General features: G+C 33.4%; 1 protein-coding gene across 16 annotated transcripts in view; it reads left to right on the plus strand.

The window, feature by feature from the left end:
• The window catches only part of LOC122714451 (CUGBP Elav-like family member 2), a 506303-nt gene that overhangs the window by 260590 nt on the left and 219208 nt on the right, over nt 1–26505 (plus strand). The gene's annotated exons all lie outside the window — the stretch shown is intronic.

The following is a 26505-nucleotide window of genomic DNA, read 5'->3' on the forward strand; positions in this document are numbered from 1 at the left end:
AGGGCCGCCAGCCTCTCCAGGGTTTATATATACCAACACCGTGGAAATTCCAACGGGGCCCGTATCCCATGAGATTTTGCGGCGCGCGCCAATCGCGTATTTTATCACTGGCCTGATCTGTATATATATATATATATATATATATATACTTTATCAAAGGTTTTTAATTCGGGATAATATATTCGAATGCGATGAGGCAAACGAGTTTGTTGGAATTAACGTGATCTTTTGAGCATCTGTGTTCGTTTTGTCGTGTTGTTTAACATCGTATGCGTTAACATCACGTGACGTGCTTGCATTTGATAATTTGCACGATTTTTATTTGATGATTGAGAATTTGATCGAGGGTAAAAGGTATATATAAAGGTATAAGGTGTTTAATTCGGTGTTTGAAATACGTGAGTGAAACATTGAGAATTGGCGAGAAAAAAGGGGGGAGGGGGAGGGGGAGGGGGAGGGGGGAAGGGGGAAGGGAGGGGCGCCGTGCTCTCCTACGCAAGATTTTAATCCCCGTGTAAGCCGCCATTAACTACACATTTCCAGCATGTTGCAATGCGTGAAAGTACTTTGTTGTCGGAATGCCGGAAGCGGAACGGGTTTGCGCGAAAGTATTATCCGCTTTTGGCTGTAAATACACGGCGGAGGAGGGGCAGGGGAAGGAGGGAAACCATGGCGGTTTTAAAGCTAATGGGAATACGGTAGAAACGGGCGGAAAGCTGGTGATTATCGGTCATGCGTCAATTATTTGCCGAGGGGGAGAAAAAAAAAAAAAAAAATGATAGAATTATTTTTACTTTTGTAACGGAGAAAGAGCTGACATTTTTAATCATTTTAATTTGCCTCGAATTTCTAATTCCAGAGTAAAATTCTTACCAATTTCGAAACGATTTGTTAAAAAATATGAATTTTTTCTTCATATAATATTCACTTTGTTTTTAAATTGTTGAAATCATTTGCCATTTTAATTTATCGAATTCTAATTTCAGAATTCTTATGAATTTCGAAACGATTTGTCAAGAAATAAGAATTTTTTCTTTATAAAATATCGACTTGCAAAGAATTTGTCTTTAAATTGTGGAAATTTGCCATTTTAATTTATCGAATTCTAATTTCAAAATTCTTATGAATTTCGAGACGATTTATTAAGAAACACGAATTTTTTCTTCATATAATATTTACTTTGTTTTTAAATTGTTGAAATCATTTGCCATTTTAATTTATCTTAAAATGCTTTTCTAATTCCAGAATAGAATTTCGAAACGATTTGTCAAGAAATAAGAATTTTTCTTTATAAAATATCGACTTGCAAACAATTTGTCTTTAAATTGTTGAAATCATTTGCCATTTTAATTTATCCAATTCTAATTTCAGAATTCTTATGAATTTCGAAACGATTTGTCAAGAAATAAGAATTTTTACTTTATAAATATATCGACTTGCAAAGAATTTGTCTTTAAATTATTGAAATTAGAAGAACTTCGAACGGTTTAATCCCTTAATACATCGTGTTTAATCGCATGAAACTTTACTTTTTTGACGCAGCAGCAGCTGCTCGTTTCGCATTATACCGCATTATCTTTACCCCATCTTGCCGCGTAGAGATAAGAACTGTCCGATTTAAAAGCACGAGAGACGCCGTTGCTAAACAAATTATCGCAAAATTGTCTTAGTTCAGCATTAGGAAGTTGCTCGATCGAAATAAAAAGCTCTAATATGATGCCTGTAAACACCTATATTTCCTTTTTACAAATTTTGATCCTCAAGTACCTACATCATCACGTGTGAATTTTTTTTTAAGGTAGCCATATTTTTTCAAAATTTATAGAAACCGATCGATCGATATATCAATCTCCCGTTTGAAGATCGACAGATCGATCAAATGAATATTTAAATAATTCAATTCGCCAATAACCGAATAACCGCCAATAATACCTCTTTAAGAACTCAACGACTTAACCAACACTAATTAATTAACCTTTAACTTTATGGTAGTCAAGATCCCATCTTCTCCAACTCCAAATTCTCGACAAAGAACACAATTGGAACAGCTTAATATCAACACCATTTCTCCCATTATAACCTCGAACATATATATATATATATATATATCCGCGTTAAATTTAACAACGAACGAAATTTCGTTTCCTGTGGGGGAACAGTGGCGCGCCCTGTATCCACCGAGGAGAGATAAAACTCGGAGGCGATACATCTTGGACAATTACCGTGGCAACGAGGAGGATCCGGCAAGTTTTCTCATAAATCGGTGATATTTTTATGTGGGGAAAACTTTCCAACGGGAACTCGTACGCGACCTATAATATCCTTAAGAGGTGGAGGAGGTTGCGCACCACCACCACCAACCACTTCTTCTTCACAACCTCGATTTACGACCCCGTAACGCAGGTGTATCTTGACGTTGTCTCGGCCGCTCTTTCTCGCGATTACTTTTCCAACTCGTCCACGCGATCGGACCCTCAAGAAGGTTTACTTAACTTGTCCCGTGACGGATACATCCTTGGTTCCTCAAGATCGGTTGTATCGAGGTTAACTACTCGTCGATGACTCTTTCAAATTATATTTGAAGAAGTATATAAATAAATCTAATTATATTCCTCTCGTTTCAGGTAAGTACCACGATGAGAATAATTTCTACTTCCGTATTGTAAGGGGATCGATTGCTTAGCCGTGGTGAGTGAACGAAGAACGTTTTATCTTTCGATGTATATTTTAGAATATTTTTTAAATTATCTCTTGAAAAATCGAGACTCGATTTCTTAGAAAACAAGGTTTCTTAAATTAATAAATTAAATCGATGCAAGACACAAGACACACCCTTAAATCCAAAAATTCGTTCCTCCCTTTTTAAACCTTGGATGATGGAAAAAATTCTAGCGACAAATTGTCGCTAATTTTATCGCACTGGCTGCCTCCTTATCGCCGTGGGAGGAGGGTGCGATAATCTCTCTCAGCCTCGACGTGGCCGCGTGAAAAGAAAGAAAAAAGAGAGAGATTGAGAGAAGGGTAAAAAGGGGACGAGAAGAAGGAAAATAAAAGGGGAAAGAGGGGAGGAGAGATGATAACACGCTTTATGGATGGCGCGCGCGCGAGCAGTCGTCGGTTATTAAAATTCACGGGCCGAAACGAAAGTTGGGCGAATCTCCAAGGCGGGCTTAACCCCCCCTCTCCTCCTCCACCCTCGAAAGGTTGCAAGGACGACGATGGTTTTTCAAGTTGAGGCGGCACGCGAAAGGGAGGAGAGGAGGCAGGGAAGGAGGAAAGGGAAGAAAGTGGATCTTGGCTGGAGGGGGTCAGGTTGGATGTATCGATATGATTTACGGGCAAACTTGGCGAGCAAATCGTCGGGCGTCTGTTCGATATCAATTCTCTATCTATCTCTGCCGAGTTTCCAGCTCGAGTGTATGTTCGGGTGGATATTATAGGTTCGCCCTTGTCTCCTGTGGGGCACAAAGTTTGGGGGACATTCTGCTCGAATGTGTCCGCGTTTTCTTGGAAAGTTTCGCGAGAAAGGCGAAAGGATAATTGCAAAGGGGGAGGGGGTTCGAATCGTTAACATTTTGGCGTAGAAACATTTGTTGGAATTAAATTTAATTTTTAACGTTATACGAATATCTCATCAAATTAGATTAGCTTCTTTCCGATGTTGATTAATTATTATTTCCAATGACACTTGATCATATTGATCAAGAAGAAGTATGCTTACTTGTTGCAATTATTCGACTCCAAGAATATCTTAAACATTCGCGGATATTCGGAAATTCCTATTCAAATTGACCCTCGATCGAAAATTTTCACCGAATAAAAATGTTGAAGATCCTTTATATATATATCAATGAGAGATGAAGATAGAGATGATTGCTTGTTTGAAGAAGCGCTCGTTAAATCGGTTGGAGGGCTGCTCGAGCCCTCGAAGGAAATTACGTAAAATTGAAAGGATCTCGCGTTTTGTCTTTTATCGCCTCCTCCATAAAGAGTGAGGAGTGGGGGGGGGGGAGGTTGTCCCGCCATAGGATAGGGGAAAGTTTGACATCCGATTGGCCTGTTTGCTCGATCCTCGCGTGATCCACTTCGAATGGAATTAGATTCGGCTCGTCGGCCGTTGATGAAGTGTTTTTCCGTGATAATACCCAGGGGTAGGGGGCAGTGGATCGATTTTGATGGACTTTGGGAATAATTGGAGGCTTTTTTGCGATAACAATGTGATAGGCAAACAAGATTGATCCGTATCTGGACAGTTCTGTTCGATGAATTTTATTATTCTCTCCTCTTTTTTTTTTTAAAGCGATAATTGATTTTTTTTTTTTTTTAATCTTTAAAATTTGCGGATATGAAAGGATTATTGAAAGGATTTCTTTTTTTTTTTTTTTTTAGAAACGTTCGAATGAATTTTAAAATTTAGGTCGTGGAGGGGATTTTTTCCCCTAGATAGATCATTTCGTTCGTTCGTTCGTTAAAAACGGTTTCGATCGTTTTACACGTTTTTGCTTAAAATTCAAAATTAATAAATATAATTAAATCAACCGGAGGAGGAGAGGGAAGGAAGGGATAAGTAACATAGTTTTCGCGATTGAAATATTTTTGAAAACGTTTCTTCTCTTTCTCTTTCAAATCGATCCTACGTGATGTATTTTTAATAAATAAAATCGCGTAATCAAATTCACAAGAAGAAAGAAACGAAAATTTGTACTCCCTATTTTCTTTTTCTCGACTTTCACGAATTACGATCCTCGATAAATCCAAAGTGCCAAACGATTGGATAAAACGATTAATATTAAAATTTTTGCTCGACGATCGATAATACGCGCAATACTCCCTTTTCAATCAATTTCCCTCCCCTTTTTACGCGATTACATTAAAAAATAAACGCGTGTAAACGAATCGAAATCAATAAGCGCGCATAAAAACAGAGTGGAGGAGGAGGAGGAGGAGGGGGAAATCCATATTTAAAGTCGGTTAATCCGTGGCGCATCTGTCAACCGATGGGCATCAAATAAATACCCATACGATATCGCTCGGTTCGAAAATCGGTGGCGTCGCTCGAGCAGCTCAATTGTCCGCCAAATGAAAAAAAATCGGCGGGGATCCCGGTGATTCTATCTTCCAATTCTCATAGACCATCGAGCAGATATTCGAAAACCTCTCCCCCTCCCCCTCCACCGCCCGCAATCCGGGACGCATCAACCCGATCGAGAGGATTCTCGCGGTTGATCGCGAATATATATATATATATATATTCGTGGATCCAAAAATGGCGAGCGACCATCGACAATGCGAGCGATAAGGGGGCGAGAGGGGGAAAAAATATCGAATTAAAAAAAAGAGGTAGACATCTGTTTTGTTTCGAAAATACCCATTGTTCCATTGCTCGATTCGCGCGATTTCTTTGTTCCCATAAAAGTCACGAAATGAACGTTTTTTTTTTTTTTTTTTTTTTTTTTTTATATCGAAAGATGGACACCCATCGATGAACACGTTGACATCGAAAGAGATTTCGGTTTGATAAATGTGTAGGACGTTGAACGTTAATCACAGTGTGAATGTGAATTTTAATGTGTTGGAGTTTTAATTAATTAATTTTCCTTTCCTTTTTTTTCGATGAATATTCTCTTCGAAAATATCAGTGGAAAAAAATCGTTGGTTCAATAGATATTCCAATTTATACGTAGAATAGTCTTGGAAATGGAATTTGTAGTAAAGGGTTCGATACGAAGAAATATTTCGAAAAATAATAATTTCAAAGAGGGGTTTCAAATTAATAATGTATAGATTAAATTTATCTGTTAATATTAAAAACTAGTGACTATTATTCATAAAATTTGAACGTGACGATAATAAGATAGAAGGACAAGGATTCGTTCATATGGTAAATTTTATACTCAACAATTTTATATTCGCTCGTATTATCTGTTTGCTATTTGCAAGATGGTGCAATTAACGCCTTCTAGTTAATTCCAGTTAAGATTCATCCTCGGGTTCACGTGTCCGTTTATTTGTATGGAAATGTCGCGAGTAGAATCGCAACCCCTTCCCTCCCCCTATATAGAGAAGCCTTTCGTTCCGGAGTTGGTTTAATAGAATCGCCCGAGTTTACCGTCATTACCGGCTCCATCTAGGGCCAATTACCGCGCTAACGATTATCACGGTTGATCCAGCTTGGATACGAGACGTTTATATATCCGTTTCCATCCGGAATCACTTTACCTTCACCTTTTTAATATTAACAGATAAATTTAATCTACACTATTATTAATTTGAAACCCCTCTTTGAAATTATTATTTTTCGAAATATTTCTTCGTATCGAACCCTTTGCAACTACAAATTCCATTTCCAAAATTATGATGGAGATTTCTATTCACGTTATATATACTATATATACTATATATACGTTATATATACTATATATATTTCTACGTTGTATATACTCAATGTACTCATAAAAGTTCCCATAAAAGTCCAATATGAGTGAGAATCGAGGAAAAGTTCGAAGGTTCGAGTATATTTTTCTATCACTCCTTGTATTACAACCTTTTTCTTAAGGTTTTTAAAAAAAAAATTATTAAACATATTCGAAAATTATTTCACTCGTACACTCGTACTCCGCCATATATATATACACAAGTCTCGTGAAAAGAAGAAAGGAACGAAAACGTATTTCGATAGGGCGGTTCACCGCCGATGCTTGCGAAAGGAAAAGGAAAGAAATCCCGGCGTTAATACGATTTCGAGCCACGGGCATCGCCGTTCAACCGTGCAAATTTCGCGCTACGTTTAACCGGCTGGTGGCCGCGAGGAAGCGAGGAATCCCAATTTCCAATCCTCTGTTTAACTTTTCAACTATCCCCTCCCCTCCCTCCCTTCCGGCCACACACACGCCAACCCTTAAGGCGAACCTTGAAAGGAGAAACGAGAAAAATCGAGGGAAAACGGCGGCAGGGGGATCACTCCAGTTCCCCCTCTGTCTGTAAAAGTTGCACGCATGGGACACGTGAGCTTCTTGTTGAACCGATTGAACGTCGGTTAGGCGGTTCTTAGGCGATGCCTGTCGGCCATTTCGTTTCCCCGAAACGAACGCAGGAAAGTCTTCGAGCTTTTGGGATTGAGAGGGAATTGAGACTTGATTTTTGCTTAGGTTATGTGTAATAGGGGGTTAGGAAAGGAATTTGTCGATTTTAATTTAGAAGAGCGATCACCGAGTCGATGACACGTTTCTTCTATAATCTTTTGCAATTATTGTAATTATTGTTTTGAATTATAATTATTAATGTTAATAATTAGTAATGTTATGATATTAATTATTAATAAAATAATTATAATGATTATTAAAACAACTATTAATTAAACTTTATTGAATTTTGAGAATATGAGTCAAAATAGAGGAAAAATTCAAAGGTTCAGGTATATTTTTCTATCATTTTTTACACATTAAATCAGATTGGCCGTTTCTTACCGATGCCTATCTCGTATAATCTTTGCAGTTTTGGAATTATTGTAATTATTGTTTTGAGCGATAAGTTATTGAAACAACTTCAATTATTGGATTTTGAGAATATGAGTGAGAATAGAGGAAAAATTCAAAGATTCAAGTATATTTTTCTATCACTTTTTACACATTAAACCAGGTTGGCCGTTTCTTACCGATGCCTATATAATTTTTGCAGTTTTGGAATTATTGTAATTATTATTTTGAATGATAAGTTACTAAAGCAACTATTAATTAATTAACTAATTAATTAATTAACTATTTATTTTATTTATTATTTTATTTATAAAATAATTAATTAATTAACTATTGAATTTTGAGAATATGAGTGAAAATAGAGGAAAAATTCAAAGATTCAAGTATATTTTTACACATTTTATCACTTTTTACACGTTGAACCAGATTGGCCGTTTCTTATCGATGCTTGTCGGCCATTTCGTTTCCCTATTATACAATTTAGCAATTTACAAATATAAAAGCAGGAGAGGTGGAATCGAGATTTGATTTTGCTTAGGTTAATAGGGGATTAAGAAATTTGGCGATAACTTAGCAAAGCGAGTCGATGACACGTTTCTTGTATAATCTTTTGCAATATAATCTTTTGGAATTATTGTAATTATTGTTTTGAATGATAAATTATTAAAGCAACTATTAATTAAACTATTGAATTATGAGAATTTCTCCATCACTTTTTACACGTTGAACCAGTTTGGCCGATGCCTGTCGGCCATTTCGTTTCCCCGAAAGCAGGAGAGTCTTCGAGTTTTTGGTATCAGAGTAGAATCGAGACTTGATTTTGCTTAGGTTATGTGTAATAGGGAGTTAAGAAATTTGTCAATTTAACACAGCGATCATCGAGTCGATGACACGTATAATCTTCGTTTCTCGTATAATCTTTTGCAATATAATCTTTTGGAATTATTCTAATTATTGTTTTGAGCGATAAGTTATTGAAGCAACTTCAACTATTGAATTTTGAGAATATGAATAAAAATAGAGGAAAAATTGGAAGGTTCAAGTATATTTTTTCTATCACTCCTTCTCAAAAGAAACCCATATAACTGGACGACGTCACTTTTTCCATAAAATTTCGTCAACGTGCCAAAGACAAGCAATATAAACGATATAATGATATTACGATCAATTTGGTGTAAAAGGGGGGTCCATAAAAAAGAATCGTTACGATGGACAGGGGTGGTAAAGTGAATGTCCACGCCTGATAGTTTGTATAGTGTCGTGGTGTGCCGTGTTTATGGTTTTTTGGCGGGATGCAAAGGGATGCGTCGTAAAAACGTCGTAAACGACTCATGATAGGGGAAGGGGGGAGGGTGTGTGGAGGAAAATATAAATAAATATAAATAAATATTCGTGTATATAAATAATATACGTGTCATACCCATTTTTCTTTCTTTCTTTCTTCCCTCTCCTCGTCGATGACGAATTGAAAAAGACAGGGAGGGTGTTGGATCGAAGGGGGTGCCTTTGTCAGAGGCGTTTTGGATAAAGATGAGGCGAGACGAAAAGAAGAATATACGTTGGATTTTATTTTTCTTATTATTCCGTTCTCGTTTCGAGCATCGATTTTTCGCCTCGTCCTCGAAAATGTTGTGATTTCGTATTAGATAAAATAAGGGATACGAAAAGATTTGTGAGAATTGTATAGAAACGGTTTCAAGTGGCGAGTGGATTTATAGGTTCAGTTCGTGTGTCAAATGTGTGGTAAAGGAGCTCGATCAATATATGAAGGAGAATTTGATGAGGGGGCGCGCAATTTTTTTTTTTTTTTTACACTGGAAAATTTACGTAGCCCGCTCCAATCTCAACAATTTGAATTTCAAACATCTCCATTAGCGAATAAAAGATGGTAATTTTCAAAGTTAAATCGTGGTAAGCCATTTATTAATTCCGCCATTTTTATTATGATTTGTGATTTAACGAGATGTATAGACGATATACTTTTAATATACTTTTTTTCAAACTTTTAGGAAGAAAGAAAAAGTTTCGAAAATAGATAAACTAGTTCTTTTTCTTTTTTTATATATGGAAAAAAATCTGTCGAAATTATCGATCCATTTTAACCTGAAAAAAAAGAATCCGAAGGTGCAACAATTTTTTATTTATCATCGTGACAAATATTCTCGAGCGAAGTAAAATTGTATAAATTACGCGATATATTTAAAAAAAAAAAAAAAAAAAGAGAGAGAAAAAAGATTTTGATCAACGACAGGAACTAACTCGTGAAAATTCTCCAGGTTGGAAATGGAGGACGTAGCATCGTAAACAAAAAAAATTCTGCGAATTAATATTACGTTAAGCGGCGTAAAAGTTTTACGATCATAACCGGGCCAATCAAAATTTTAACGATCGAACGATAAATCTTGCGATGGAAAAAAATCATCGATAAAAATCACAATTTTTATTCTTTCTCCCTCCTTGTAACCAGGGATAGAATATATTTTATGCGCGAGATATGCGACGGATTTTGAAAAATATATCGCGCGTATAATGAAAACTTGCATTCTTTGTGAACTATGTATTATATTGCGCGACTGTATTGAGAAAGGAAATTGCTATTTTTTTATTCTTTTTTTTTTAATTTATTTTTTACACGTTTTTACTTCCCTCACTACCGTAAATAAACCGCTGTCGATTGTATATTCCGTTTAAAAAAAAATAAAATAATAAATGAACAGTGTAAACATTTAAAATAAAACTTTTATAATATAAGATTCTAAACACTTGTCTATACACTTGTTTGTACTTGTTTCGTAAGTGCAAAATGAATGGGGAATATAGCGAGATTGCAGCAATATAACAAATTCTACGTATTTTTTTAACGTGAGATCGTCAAATAATAAATAAAAAAAAAAAAAAATAAAAAAAAGGAGAAGAAAAGTAACGCATCAATTAATACCATTAATTTCCAGAAATATCCCATATGCAAAATAAGGGTTTTATGCATAATGAGCTTGAGAAACGCAACAACGATACAGCGGTTCCATATAAATTTATCCCCTGTCACGGATCGGAAACGATAATACAAATACAAATGATATTATTTCAAGTGAAAATAATTACGATAATACATTATCGACTGACATATTTCGTACTGTCACGGATAACGAATAAATTATTCAACAAGAGAGGGGAGAAGGGGGGGAAGGGGGGGGGGGAAGGGCTCACTGTTTGTTACTACGTATTCCCTCTCTATATTCAATTTTGACTTTGGGGGGAATTTATTTATTAATTATAATTCAATACCCCGCCTTTAAAAACAATTTAGTTATTTATCGTCCTCGAAATATCAAAGTCGTGGTAAAGGGGAGGGGGGAGAGTAGTAAGTTTTCGTACGCGCGTACTACGTGACTACGTGGAAAAGTTAATTGAAAAACAATGGACGTTTGAATGCCGTTTCTTGTTCGAAGAAGAACGATATTCGTGCTTTTTCTCGCAATTTAATTATAATAATTGCACGATATTTATCAATTTCATATACTCGATATAATACTACTTGTCTCGATATATATATATCGGGTATCCTGCTCGATCTTGTGCACACTTTTTTTTTTTTTTTTTTTTTTTTTACGACAATGATAATAATTGTTGGTTGTTGATTTTTATGAAAAAGAAAAAGGAATTTAATTACGATCTATTATCGTAAAACCGCCACAACGAAACAACCACGAGGATATATATAATAATTTATGAATCGTATATTATTCCCCATAACGTATCAATGGTCATTTTTATAGCTTTGGATGTACATGGTAAAAGTAGCTATAAATTTTCATCGTAAATGCTCTTATCAACGAATATTATTATGTATTTTAAATCATTTCACGTGTATTTGAGTTGGATCGAGATGGTAAAGATACATATTCATCGAAACGATGAATAATGCATATTTTTAAAATGCGAATGGAACGAATTGTTTCTTATTATTTTAAAGATTGAAATCGTACCAAGATTGTTATCTTAATTTCTACAACCAAGTAAGATCACACTTTTGACACATATTTTTCTATCTGACGATACGAATGATTTAATTTAATATTTATAACTCGGATGTAAATTAAAAATGATGACGATACATTGCGATTCGAAGGTTAAATTAACTCCAACACACAATTCCTTTACATTTTTAATTTACAACAAATGTTTATTTTTTTATTCACTAGCTCTAGCGCAAACTCAAATGGCTTCCAAGTTTTAATTATTCAGACATACATTAGTGCCAAATTTCTTCATCAGAATCACCATAAAACCATAGAATAATCTTTTCCTTCAATTATTCCTCGAAATGGCAGAATTATATTTCAAAATCACCCTTTCAACTCACAACAAATATTTTTCCACTAGGTTAAGTTTCTCACTAGCTCCATCTAGCGCAAACTCAAATTGCTTCCAAGTTTTAATTATTCAGACATACATTATTGCCAAATTTCTTTATCAAAATAAAATCATAGATTAGAATAATCTTTTCCTTCAATTATTCCTCGAAATGGCAGAATTATATTTCAAAATCACCCTTTCAACTCACAACAAATATTTTTCCACTAGGTTAAGTTTCTCACTAGCTCCATCTAGCGCTAGTTTTCAATTTTTCCAATTATTCGGACATACATTATTGCCAAATTTCTTCATCAAAATCACCATAAAACCATAGAATAATCTTTTCCTTCAATTATTCCTCGAAATGGCAGAATTATATTTCAAAATCACCCTTTCACAACTCAACAACAAATACTTATTTTTCCACTAGGTTAAGTTTCTCACTAGCTCCATCTAGCGCAAACTCAAATCGCTTCCAAGTTTTAATTATTTAGACATACATTATTGCCAAATTTCTTTATCAAAATAAAATCATAGATTAGAATACCCTTTTCCTTCAATTATCCCTCGAAATGGCAGAATTATATTTCAAAATCACCCTTTCACAACTCAACAACAAATACTTATTTTTCCACCAAGTTAAGTTTTTCAAGCTCCATCTAGCGAAAAACTCAAATCGCTTCCAATTTTCCAATTATTCGAGCAATTTTCTTTCGGCCAAAATTACAATTAGAATACCATTTCATACATATCTCCATATCGAAATGACATGGTATATCAAAATACCACGAAATACCTCCATCCATCGCAAACTCGAGTCGCTTCCAATTATTATTCGATCCGAATGATCCGCAATGAAGAAGGCATTGTACATTGTCGTTGAAATTTCTCTGCCAAAATCTCCATAAAACGATCCATTGGAATACCCTTCCCCATTCGTATAATAACGCTCCTCCCTACCCATATATAACTCCATATATCCATATAGACGGTGCCGCTCCGAAATGAGCAGCTAGGAGCCTAACCGTCTAATAAATACTCGGGGTATGAGCGAGCGAGGTGCACGTATCAAAGCGCGTCACAAGCGAGCACAAAGATAAAGCCCCGCTAATTGTCAAAATCCCCCGGGCGGAAAGCAGCTTACACGCGACGAATCGGTCGAATGATTTGAATGTGTAACCCGTTCCACGACCCGCAATCGGCTTACGGATCGCGCGAAAAGAGGGCGCTGATGGCCCGGAGTGAAGGAGGGAGAGGATACCTATGGATTAGTAACGAGACTTCGTCTGCGCCGCGTGATTGGCCCCGCGTACGATTTTCCGCGAATTTTCCCCCCACCCCCAACCGCCTCCGTTTCCAAACATTCGCGCCACGTGCAAGTACCAACTCTCTAAATGGCTTGCCGCGCGGCGTACCGTTGGGAAATCAGCCATTCGACTCCTATGCCTCCTCGCTAATTCTATTTCCGCCTATTCGCTTTTTCCCTCCACCGATCGCGAATTCCCTTCCTCGTGTCTCTCTCTCTCTCTCTTTCTCCCGTAGGTGTAGATATCGTCCTATGATTTCTGGATGGACGAGGGTTGAGCCGTTAGTTTCCAGGATTCGTTGATTTTTTTTTTTACAATTATTTTTCGTTTCTTCTTTTTTACGTCGATTTTGTATTATCAGAAGTGTTATTGCGTGGCGTTATTGATGAGAATTGTATTCCGTTGAGTCTTCTTGGGATATTCATTCGAAGAGGTGAGCTATCATGTTGGGAAAGATTTATTTGGATTTTATTTTTCCTTTTGTAAACGGATGAAATATTAGGATAAGTACGAGAGTAGAGTTCTATTTCAATTCAATGTAAATGATTAATCTGATCCTCTTTATAATTTTAACAAGTGAATTATCAAATTGAATCGAAAAATTTTAACTTCGATAGAATTAAAACAGTGGTCGCAAGTTTACATGTATAGTTTAAATTTTTTTTTTTCGAATGATATATTATAATTTAATAATTTTATCGATTGTTATTAGTCGTTGTAAATGATCGTACAATGCAGAATTTTTATTAAAGCTTCTCGAGGATAATGGAGATCCTTTGATTACGAACGCAAAGGAGTTACTTGTGACGATCACTTGCCGATCGCTTGTTCCTCGAGGAATCGGTGAAACGTTTTAATTCTATTCATCCCGTCCGTCGAAGTCCTTCGAAGAGGGGGAGCTCGTTCGGGTTCGTTTGGCTGATGAAATTACTAAAATCAATTAATCAATACGGTCATTCGGGCGGAGCGAATTATTGTTACGATTGAGAAAGAAATTGGAAAACTGAAAGGTCGTTAAACGTTAAGATTAATAATAAGGGACAAAAGTGAGTTTATTGATTGTACGTTTCGCGTGAAAGATTCGTCGGAGACAAAAATTATTTAAAAATTAAACCCTTCGAGAAATATTCATCGCATGGCGAGATAAATAAGATATTTAATTTTTGCACGTAAGTGGAAAAATAAGGATACGATTATTTACGAACGTTGTTACCCTTTTTATTTTAAATATTTTTATTTTAAATAAAAAATAAATAATAATTATTTTAAAAAAAATGGAAGGAATATTAGAAAGATCGTTAAAACAATATTTAAATTAATTTAATAAGGAATCACTATAAAAGTATATTTCTCAATCACAGAGAATTTATCACGCTTGGGACACTAAATATTATTAAACCAAGATAAGAAAAAAAGCAAGTGGATGAGGATCAAATATGTCGAGGATTATCGAGGATGGATTCCTTTTCAGAGAAATGTTTTGTTTCTCCCTCTTTTATTATTTCTCCTCCGTTTTCTCCTAGAAAGAAATATTTTTTCGTTCCCACGTGATACGTGATTTAGTACCGAAAATGATTATACCAAATAAATTAAGGTGCATGTATATATATATATATTAATAAGCGGTTTAAAGCGTGTTAAGTAAGTAGGAGGGAACTATATTTGATGGTAATTATTATTAATAATATTTATTAAGGTAATTTGTCAAAGAAATTGCCTTATGAAAATTATTAATTTATTATTACTTTACGTGACGTAAAGTTACACATATCGTAAACGGAAGGGAGAAGCTAGTTTTTTCTTCCCAGCCTCAAAGGTACATTTATGAACGTTTTATTTTATAATTTTGCTATTTTATTTGTCATTTGTTGGAAACGATTTGTCAGATTGAAGAAAATTTACAAAATTTTTTATTCAAGAAAAAAGAAGAAGAAGAAGAAGAAGAGGAAGAGGAAATCAAAGGTTCAAAATTTTTACAAGTATATATAAGGTTTGTGGAATAAAGTGGAATAAAACAGTGTCTCTTTACGCGTATTATATTCGTATCCGCGATGAAGCCAAGATTCAGCCTCGAGTGGTCACGATATTTCGAAGCAACCTTTTTAAGAAAGGTTATACACTTATATCAAGACAAGCTTTTATTCCTTCCTTCTTACGACTACTCAAGTTTTTTTTTCTTTTTCTTTTTTTTTTTTACGTCTCCACTCCAGAAGCACTTTTACGTATCTTATATATCTTTGTGTATCTTTGATTCGTTGAAAAACTTTCATTTCGCGGGAGAAAAAGATTTGAAAAAGAAAAGGAAGAAAGAAAGAGAGAAAGAAAAAGGAAGCAAAAGTGACTCCTCCATTCGGTGAATATTTTTTATTTTCTTTTTTTTTTTTTTTTTTTTTTTTATTTAGAGAGGGGAAACATCGTATAATTGCTCTTCTCGAAACATGCATCTTTTGTTTCCATAAATTCTCTTGAATTTTATGCTTTCAAAGATAGAAAATGGACGCTGAGAACACGTTATTACACAAATGCTTTCTTACACAAATATCTTTGTTTCGAGATTTTTAAACGAAGAATTCTTATTATCGCTCGATCCCGTCCCATTAATAATTCGAGATATATTAAAACAATTCGTATAACAATAAAGTAATTCGTTATATCTGTACGATACACAATGATAGATAAATTTGTTATAGATTTTCAACCAAAACCCAGACAAATACGAAAGAATTCTATTTCTTCGATTATTTACACGATTATTCATTACATCTCCAAATTAATCCCCATTTTATATACAACCCTTCCAATTCCAACTACTCCGTATCAAAATCTATATTTCTAAAATCTTCACCAAATTTCTTTCCTTTCCTCTCCTCTTCTCTCTCAGGGAGGGAAGAATTAACTCTTAACTCGAAGGTAAACAAAAAACAAGACAAGCAGAAGAGGGATAAAAATAGGAAAGAAAAATTTATTTCCAAGAGAGACAACACTTTCGTAACACCATTATTCGTATTATCAAATACCATCACCATTTCTTTCCTCCCCATGTTTTCATTAGACCCTATTCTATTCTCCATGGGACGGCCGTAAAACCACTTTCCCCGGGGAGATTATTGACATATCGGCCGACGGAAATTGAGGTGTCGGACGCAGCAAACGATCCGTTAGGTTACGTTGGTATCGCGTGGGCGCCTCTCCTCTCCCCCTCCTAGCCCCCCACTCCTCCTCCCTTCCCGGTGTATTATTTTCACGACGAAATATTGACCGGCGATCGTTCATCCTTCGACGACAGCTCCTCTATCTTTCGGACGCTGCCCCCCCCCTCCCCTCCCCCCCTCCATTTACGATTTTTCATTCGCGGCGATAACTTGGACGACGGTAATGGATTGGCCGGTTTTAGACCGTTAAATCGTGGGAAGAGGGAGGGAAAAGGAATATATGTATAGATATAGAGAGAGAGAGAGAGATGGACGTGGTGGAAGAGGGATGATTGCGGAGATGTCGCGTGTTTGATTAATACGGCGATTGGTTCGTTGATTGGCCGGCCAGGGATGTTTTGTCTTAGGATAGACAGAGTTATTGGAGAATGCTTTCGAGAGGTATGATTGTATTTGCATGAGATCGGATGAAAAATAATGTTAGAAGCGTTGGCTCGATGTAATTGAATCGGGGAGAGAGATTCAAGCGTGCTTTCTCTCACATTTTTAGAAAAGAATATTGATTTTTAGACAAGAATATTTCGATAATATTGTTAGAATAAGCAAAAGATTCGAATAAAATAAAATATATCCTATTTTGTTTCATAAATATGGAGAAGAGTAACGTTTATGTGTGATTCCATTGAAAAAGAGGGGTCTCGTCCTTTTGGGGGAATTGAATATCGATGATTTTGGTGAAACTTATGATGAATTTTTATAATTTCATTATACTTTCTTTCGTATTTCAATTCATGAATCCGTTACGTATTTCTCATAGTTCCTTCTCAAAAGTCAAAATTTGAAAGAAAGAAAGAAAGAAAGAAAAATATTTTCCACGATATTTAAAATTGTAAAAATCCCCCTTTTTCTATCATCTAAATTCCTATTTCAATATTAACTAAAAATTTTTCACCATATTTAATTTCCATTAAAAATATGAGGCCAATTATTTACAACTATAAATCTCACTTAAAACATCTGCATCACTTACATCTACAAACGTCAAACTCACACCCTCAACAATAATTTCCATTAAAATCATTGACTCGAAAAGAAATTTTTACAATTTCATTATACTTTCTTTCGTATTTCAATTCATGAATCCGTTACGTATTTCTCACAGTTCCTTCAAAAGTCAAAATTTGAAAGAAAAATATTTTCCACGATATTTAAAATTGTAAAAATCCCCCTTTTTCTATCATCTAAATTCCTATTTCAATACTAACTAAAGATCACTTTTCCACCATATTTAATTTCCATTAAATTTGAAAGAAAGAAAGAAAAAAAGAAAAATATTTTCCACGATATTTAAAATTGTAAAAATCCCCCTTTTTCTATCATCTAAATTCCTATTTCAATACTAACTAAAAATTTTTCACCATATTTAATTTCCATTAAAAATATGAAGCCAACTATATACAACTATAAATATCACTTAATCTCCATTAAAGATATAATTATTGAAACTTGGGAAAAGATATACAAAAACATCTGCATCACCTACATCGACAAACGTCAAACCCTCAACAATAATTTCCATTTGAAACCATTGACTCGAAAAGAAATCTGCTCTACAACCTTTCTGAAAACAAAGATGGCCGATGAATGATCCGGCACGCAACGGAACAACAACGTCAGAGATCCTCGTCCTGAGGAACAGAATCGGGTTCTATACATGTACGCGTAGACAATTAATTATGTCGCGGCTGTAACTAATCCTGGGAGACAATGGGGGGCTGGTACCCTTTGCGTCTTCTATAACAATGCACATATCGAATTGAAAGCGGCGCTCTGTTCCATTGGCGCAGTTCCACCGGTTTCGGTGGAAGGCCAATCGTGTATGGGGAAACAATGGCGGGCCGGGACCGCAGGTCACGAGCCTTTCCCCCGATTTCCTTGTTTCGCGAGCCTTCCCCTCCCCGTCGACCCGCACCTGTCCCGAATTACACGCGCATCTCGAGTGTGTATCTTCTCTCTCGAGTCGTGAAATTATGCTATAGGCGAGGTTCGTAATGTCATTTGCCTGTCAAAAAATTAATTTTTTGACTATTTCTTTATGGTATTGGGATACTGTATTTGTGATGTTTTGGGTGTAAATATAATTGTGTTATAGAATTTAAAGTTCATTGAAATTTTATATATGGTTTTATTATTGAATGTTGCCAGCAACATTGCTATATCATAGTTGGTATCTATTTGTTTTTCTTCGATATACTTCAAATGTTTTGTAAATAGATACGTGCAGTCGTATAATTAAATATATTCGTTCAGCTAAACCTGTACATTTTTATTTATTGTTTTCACTGCAAACAAATTGGTAAAATTTGTTTGATGTAATTTTGCACGTTGTAATGGATCTGGCATTTATAAATAAATTTTTAAAACGAAGTACGAAGAGATATTCAATAGGATATGTAATACTATAATTGCTATAATATCATGATTTTATAATTTAATTATTTATCTGGTTCATTTAATTCCATCATTAATCAAAATAATTAATTCTAATTAATTCTTAAAGTAGCTATTATAGTTCTTATATTATTATTGCTATACTATTTAGACAAAATTTGCTATCCACCTAGTCTGTCCAATGACTATATTTATTTATATAAGAAAAAATCCATCTTTAAAAGATTTTCATATTCTCTACCATGCATATGTAGATTTTTAAAATTTTTCATTGCATATGAAAACTCAGAAAAGACGCGATTAAACGCGAGCCACTTCATTTTGTATACTTTAAGAAAATTGAAACTTTTTCCTGATATTCAAATGATGACTTAAAAAGCGATAAAAAATTTAATTTTACTAAGTTTATTAAGATATTAAACGCACAATTATTTTACACAAAAATTTCAATCATTTTGTGATTGATAATTACCTCAGTAGTAGCTAATTTTTTTTTTTTTTATTTTATTTAAAGCTAAGACTTTGTCCTTTGCAATGACACAAATAAAAAATATTTCTTTTTTTAAAATTAAGATTGAAAATAAAGAGTATTAAATAACGTAATGAAATTTGTCACAAATAAATATCTACACTTAATTCATAATTTTCAATAATTTTATCTTTCAACAATTTGGAGATCGACTACTTTAAAACCATGTAATTAGGTTAATAATTAAAAAAATATGAAAAAAAATCATACTATGGACCAATTAATTTCATTTAATTACCCGTAAATAATAAAAATTTTTCATTTTCATTTACGTACGAAAAGGGACTTTTTCCGTTTTTCAGAGGCAAATACCGTGGAATTATAAAATTGGGTATCCAGATACATGCATTGAACATCGAAAATCCTTCGATATCGACGACGAAAAATAATAATTGTGATTATTGAAATCGAAATTTTAGAATCAAGAATAGTATATACAGTTATAATAAAGATGCGATCTTTAGATCGAGATTATATCGATCATTGGAACGTTTCTCATTGCACTAAACGATGTCTGTCGTACTGTTGTTAATAGGATTGATAGCCTGTTTATTTAATATCATCGAGTCGAATTATGACACAACACCTTTTTCTTCCTTTTATCATTCAAATTCAGCCCTCGCAGAGTTAATCTGTAAGGGGAAATGAAACTCGGACCGCTCGGTCTGCCGGACCAGGATTCCAATTCGAGTTCATTTGCCGGACGAGTGAGTTACCGCTCTAACCAATCGAGCCATCCAAGTCGTTAACAGATTCCTTCCCTCTCTAAGCCTAACAAGTGAAAACAAGAACTAAATTTGCTTTCGTCTTCCTTGATAGCCGAGTAGAAAAAAGTAAATTGGAAAATTTATATTTATAAAATATCACGCTCACCCCAAATATCCATCTTCGCTAATTTCGTAATTTCGTGGAATATCAGCAAAAGCTATTTATTAAACGCCGGAAAATTCTTACCTCCGCTGTTATTACTCGTCGATTCAACGTGTATGGAGTTAATTAACCGTAGAACAATGGGGATAATTTGCTGGAGGACGAGTCGAAGGGGAAAATAAAGAAGACAAAAGCGAGAAGATGAAACGAAGAGGAAGAATAGTGAATGGAGAATCGTAGAAATTGTTGTAACAGAGTTAAGAGTGTTGTGAAAGACGCTTTATAGTGTTTCGAAAGATTATAATAAGAAAGGTTTTATTATATCGTCATTGCATTATTTGTGGAATTATATTAATTATTTGAAGTATTTGGAGATGTTTCTTAATCGATTATTTTGGATGGAGCTTTCTGATGAATGAAGAATATGAATGAAGAATTGTATGAATCGTGTTATAACAGAGTTATGGAAATCGAAATTGTAATAAGAAAGATTTTATTACATCGTCATTGCATTATTTGAGGACTTATATTAATTATTTGAAGTATTTGGAGATGTTTCTTAATCGATTAAAAAAATTAAAAAACAATAAAAAAAATTAAATAAATTATTATAACTAAAAAAGTATTTATTATTATATTTGAAATTTTTATATTATATAAATTTAATATTAATACTATAAATTTCCCACTAAATATTTCAATTATAGTTTTTTCAAAATAAACTTCATAATTAAATATTAATATAATTAATTTTAAATAAACTTTTTTATAAATAAAATTCATAAATATAAATGATATATAAAATATTCCATATTTATTTCCTAATAATGTATATATATAAAAATTATAACCAAAAATTAAACCTAAAAAAATTATTTTAAATACTATAAATTTATAAATTAATATTAAATTAATTCTATATAATTTAAAATTTATTAAATTAAATATTAATTTCCTATAGATAATTCTTAAAATTATTATAATTAATATAGATCAATTTATAATTATATCTTTATTTTTATAAATCATATTGACTATTAAATATTTATTTATTAACACTAAAATTATTCGAAATAAATAAGAAACAGTTAATATTGTTCTAATAATAAGATTTACTATAGAAAAATAATTCATTTTTCTAGAAAAAAAATATTCAATAATTAAATCCTTAGAATAAAATCCAACTAAAAAAGGAAATCCACATAAACTTAATATTGTAAATATAATAATAAATCTTTTTATTGGATAAATATAATATATACCATAATATATTCGTATATCTTGAATTCCATTTATATTATTTGTGGACTTATATTAATTATTTGAAGTATTTGGAGATGTTTCTTAATCGATTATTTCGATGGAACTATCTAAAACAAAAAAAGCGAGAAGATGAAAGGAAGAATAATGAATGAAGAATATGAATGAAGAATTGTAAAATCTTGTGTTATAACAGAGTTTTCTTATATCGTCATTGCATTATTTGTGGACTTATATTAATTATTTTAATTATTAATCATTTGGAAATATTTCTTGATCGATTATTAGATTGATGGAGCTTTCTAAAACAAAAAAAGCGAGAAGATGAAACGAAAAGAGGAAGAATAGTGAATGGAGAATCGTAGAAATTGTTATAACAGAGTTAAGTTATGGGAAGAGAAAAGGATTGTAATAAGAAGGATTTTATTAGATCGTTTATTAGATTGATGGAGTTTCTGGAACAGAGATTTGCTTTATTTTTTCGTGTATTATGCGCAAATGAAGTTCCAAGTTTCTGAGGATTGAACGAAGGGTTGTGAAATTTTGGAAATTTGGAAAAGTGGAAGGGTTGAGAAGGGAGGGGGAAAGAAATATACGCGATAAGGTGAAAACCTGTTAAGCAAAAATGCAACGTCGAGCAATTTCCTTCTTTGCGTTTGCATAATGCGCTTGAACTTGGGAGTTTAAAAAGGAGAAAAAAAAAAAAAAAAAGAAGAAAAAAATCGAAATTACCTTGGCACCGTGTAATAGCCATTCAATATGCGTTTATCGGAAAGTTGGCAGATTGTGTTCAAAGATAAACTCCGTAAATTAATGACTTTTACTGCTAGCGTGGAAGTTACATAAAAGAGCGAAGGAAGGGGAAGAGAAAGAGGAAGAACAAGAAGAAAAGAAGATAAAAGAAGAATAAAGGATAATGTATGAATATCGTCGTTGCGATGTTTTTCCTTCCTTACTATTTTCCCCTCTTCGCTAATATCAATTTACGATATCATCCCGCCCTCAATTTGAAAATTTTCTCCCCGATAATCTATTTCAATCGTTCGGTTGAAATTAAAGTTTTTCGAAAGCTAACGCTTCCTACTACTCGAATTATTTTTAAACAAACTTTTTTTTACATCAACTTTCTGTTCGATCAAAAATACCTCGACACCCAAATTAGAGATGATTTTAACTCAACTCGATTTATATATAATAATTTCCCAACGTCGAGTCGCATCGTCCCCCTCCCCTCTCCCCCACAGAGAAAAATCATCGTCACTCGTCGTCGTTGAATGAAACGATATTCGCTAAGGCGAATCACGATGGCGCTCCTCTTGTGGCGAGATATAATATTTTCACGACAAATATTCGATGCTTGCCCTCTATCCCCCTCCCCGCTCCCCCCCCTCCGCCTGTTTGTCAAAGGATACGATCGAGTTCGAGGCATTGAAGTGGCGAACACGATGAGTCACGTTGGCACGCAACACACGGACCCGTGTTCTCCATTAGATGGTACAGTGTTGTTTTAGGCGCGACCCGAATTAAGGGGAAAGGAGAGGAGGGGAAGGGGAGGGGGGCGTGGCCAGCCGAAATAGCCGAGTTTACTTCGATGGGAAATATATTATCGTTCGCTCGAGTAGGAGGGGAGGGGTGTAACGCAACGTAAGGCAACCACTCCATGTTTCTCTATTTAGCGCCTGGAAATACATCGCTGTTGTATAAGCCTTTGTACAGGCTTCGACTATTATTTGCTCGCGCCTAAAGCCGAAACGTTGCCGAATTTTGGAACGGCTCCGAACGGGACGAAGGATATTTTTCTTTGGAATTTATTTGTGTATCTTTGACGTATATTGATCGATTATAAATTAAATTTTTGTATGATATATTTAAATATCGTCGAGATCGGAGGATAGTGGTAGTTGTTTTTTGGAAAAATAATTAAATTTAGAGGGAAATTTTAGAAGCTTAATTTTAGAGGGAAAAAGAATTCGAAAATTTGTCGAGTAGGAATTGTGAAACGATTATCGTTAATTTAGAAAAATAATTAAGGAATGATAATTAAGGAATTTTTTAGGAAATAATTAAGGATAGTTAAGTAGTTGTTTTTTGGAAAAATAATTAAGGCTTAATTTTGGAGGGAAAACTTTTCGAGTTGTGAATTGTGAAACGATTATCGTTAATTTGTCTTTTTAGAAAAATAATTGTGCAATTTTTAGAAAATAATTAAGTAATAGTTGTTTTTTGGAAAAATATTTAAAAGTAAATTTTGCAGGAAAAACTTTTCAAATTCGAAAATTTGTCGAGTTGTGAATTGTGAAACGATTATGGTTAATTTGTATTTTTAGAAAAATAATTAAACAATTTTTAGAAAATAATTAAATAGTAGTTGTTTTTTGGAAAAATATTTAAGGCTAAATTTTGAAGGAAAAACTTTTCGAATTCGAAAACTTGTCGAGTTGTGAAACGATTATGGTTAATTTGTATTTTTAGAAAAATAATTAAACAATTTTTAGAAAATAATTAAATAGTAGTTGTTTTTTGGAAAAATATTTAAGGCTAAATTTTGAAGGAAAAACTTTTCGAATTCGAAAACTTGTCGAGTTGTGAAACGATTATGGTTAATTTGTATTTTTAGAAAAATAATTAAACAATTTTTAGAAAATAATTAAATAGTAGTTGTTTTTTGGAAAAATATTTAAGGCTAAATTTTGAAGGAAAAACTTTTCGAATTCGAAAACTTGTCGAGTTTTGAAACGATTATGGTTAATTTGTATTTTTAGAAAAATAATTAAGCAATTTTTAGAAAATAATTAGGTATAGTAATAGTTGTTTTTTGGAAAAATATTTAAGGCTAAATTTTGGAGGAAAAACTTTTCGAAAACTTGTCGAGTTTTGAAATGATTATGGTTAATTTGTATTTTTAGAAAAATAATTAAGCAATTTTTAGAAAATAATTAAGTAGTAGTTGTTTTTTGGAAAAATATTTAAGGCTAAATTTTGGAAGGAAAAACTTTTCAAATTCAAAAACTTGTCGAGTTTTGAAACGATTATGGTTAATTTGTATTTTTAAAAAAATAATTAAGCAATTTTTAGAAAATAATTAAGTAGTAGTTGTTTTTTGGAAAAATATTTAAGGCTAAATTTTGAAAGGAAAAACTTTTCAAATTCGAAAACTTGTCGAGTTTTGAAACGATTATGGTTAATTTGGAAAAATAATTAAGCAATTTTTAGAAAATAATTAAGTAGTAGTTGTTTTTTGGAAAAATAATTAAGGCTAAATTTTGGAGGAAAAACTTTTCGAAAACTTATCGAGTATGAATTGTGAAATACGATCAACGATTATCGTTGATTTATAATTGTCTTTTTGGAAAAATAATTAAGGCTTAATTTTGGAGGGAAAACTTTTCGAATTCGAAAACTTGTCGAGTACGAATTGTGAAACGATTATCATTGATTTGTAATTGTCTTTGTGGAAAAATAATTAAGGCTTAATTTTGGAGGGAAAACTTTTCGAATTCGAAAACTTGTCGAATTATGAAACGATTATCCTTGATTTGTAATTATGTCTATTAATGATTCTAAATCTTTATTAAAATTGATGATCGCGCGACGCAACACAAGATGCTCTTCAAAGCCGAAGTTTTAAGAGCAGTATGAGAGTAGTATGAGAGGGTTTACGATACGTCAATTTCTATCGAAAAAGGAATAGAAGTAGAAACTCTCATCTGGTCGCCAACCGCGAAAGTCGCAAAAGTTTCCATAACAATAAAGAAACTTTTATCAAGATGTTCGTCCGAAAGAATTATCGAGTTATCGCAACCATGTTTTCTCTCACAAACGTTAACAATTTTTATCATGTACTTGTTTAAATTTCTCTTCTCGAATAATTCAATATCTCGATTAATAGATTTCCACATCGAAATTTAATTCGATCCTCAAACCGAATTAATTTCCTCTCCGAGTCTCTTACACACGTAATTAATTCAACGTATATAAATACACCTACCAAATCTACTATCAACCAACGTCAACTAAACGTCGCTAAACTCCAACATAAATTATCCTACTTGTTCCAAGTACACAACCGTGTTTATGACTCCGTTATTTTTCCAACGAAGCTTCAAATAATACTCGCTTATTACAACCACGCCCAGATTACAGGAATGGTCTCAGTACAGCTCGGTATTAAATTCCAGTCAAAGTACGAATTAATTAAAGCACGGACAATTACTGTTAAAGCGCTTGAACCTACCAAAGACAAAAAAATAAAAGAAGAAGAGGAAGAAGAAGAAGAAGAAAAAAAAAGGCGCTTTTCACGTTAATAAATTTTATATTATATGAACAAAGTGGCGGAGGGCTTGTTATTTGAATGTTCTCTGAAATATACAAAAAACGTGCCAACTTTGCAACGGAATTTTATTTTTTTTATTTTTATTTTTATTTTTTTTTTTTCTTCAATTTCTTCTCTCATTACACACAGAGTTGACAGAGTTTTTAATTTATGAATTTCATACATTATCATCTCAAATATTTTTTTAACGCTTGAATTAAGAAAAAAGAAGTACTTTGAACGAAATTTGTTATGCGTTAAAAAAAAAAAAAAGGAAGAAAGGTTTCGACTCAATTGCGCGCGAAGGATTAAAATTAAAATATCTTGTCGAGGTAATTTCTTTTAATCTCTTGCACGAATGATAAATTTTTTTTTTTTTTCACGAAGGATCATCGATGTATTTAAAAAAAGAGGGAAAAAAAACGTCATTTCGTAACTCAATTTTGACGAAACATCGAATCGTAACGTTTAATTTTTCAATCCAAAATATTTATCAATATCATAATTAATTTTCGAGTTCAAATCAATTTCGAATCGAAATACGCTCTATACGTCTCTTTTCTCTTTTTTTTTCTAATTTTCCTTTGTCCATCTGTCCTTCTCCCCCCTCTTTCGAAGCGGTCGCGCTAATTAATTTTTAAAATCGGCGTTATTGCATTGTTGTAATTATTAAGTTTATCTCGCGTTTAAACGATAGAAACGAAGTTGCAAGGGGGAGGAAGAGTGGGGAGAACGAGGGAAATATTGCTTCGGTGTATTTAATTTGCATCTGAATTCGCGGCGAAGTTGGCTG

Source organism: Apis laboriosa, unplaced genomic scaffold (assembly GCF_014066325.1).
Source record: "Apis laboriosa isolate Shangri-la unplaced genomic scaffold, ASM1406632v1 scaffold112_cov148, whole genome shotgun sequence".
NCBI lineage: Eukaryota > Metazoa > Arthropoda > Insecta > Hymenoptera > Apidae > Apis > Apis laboriosa.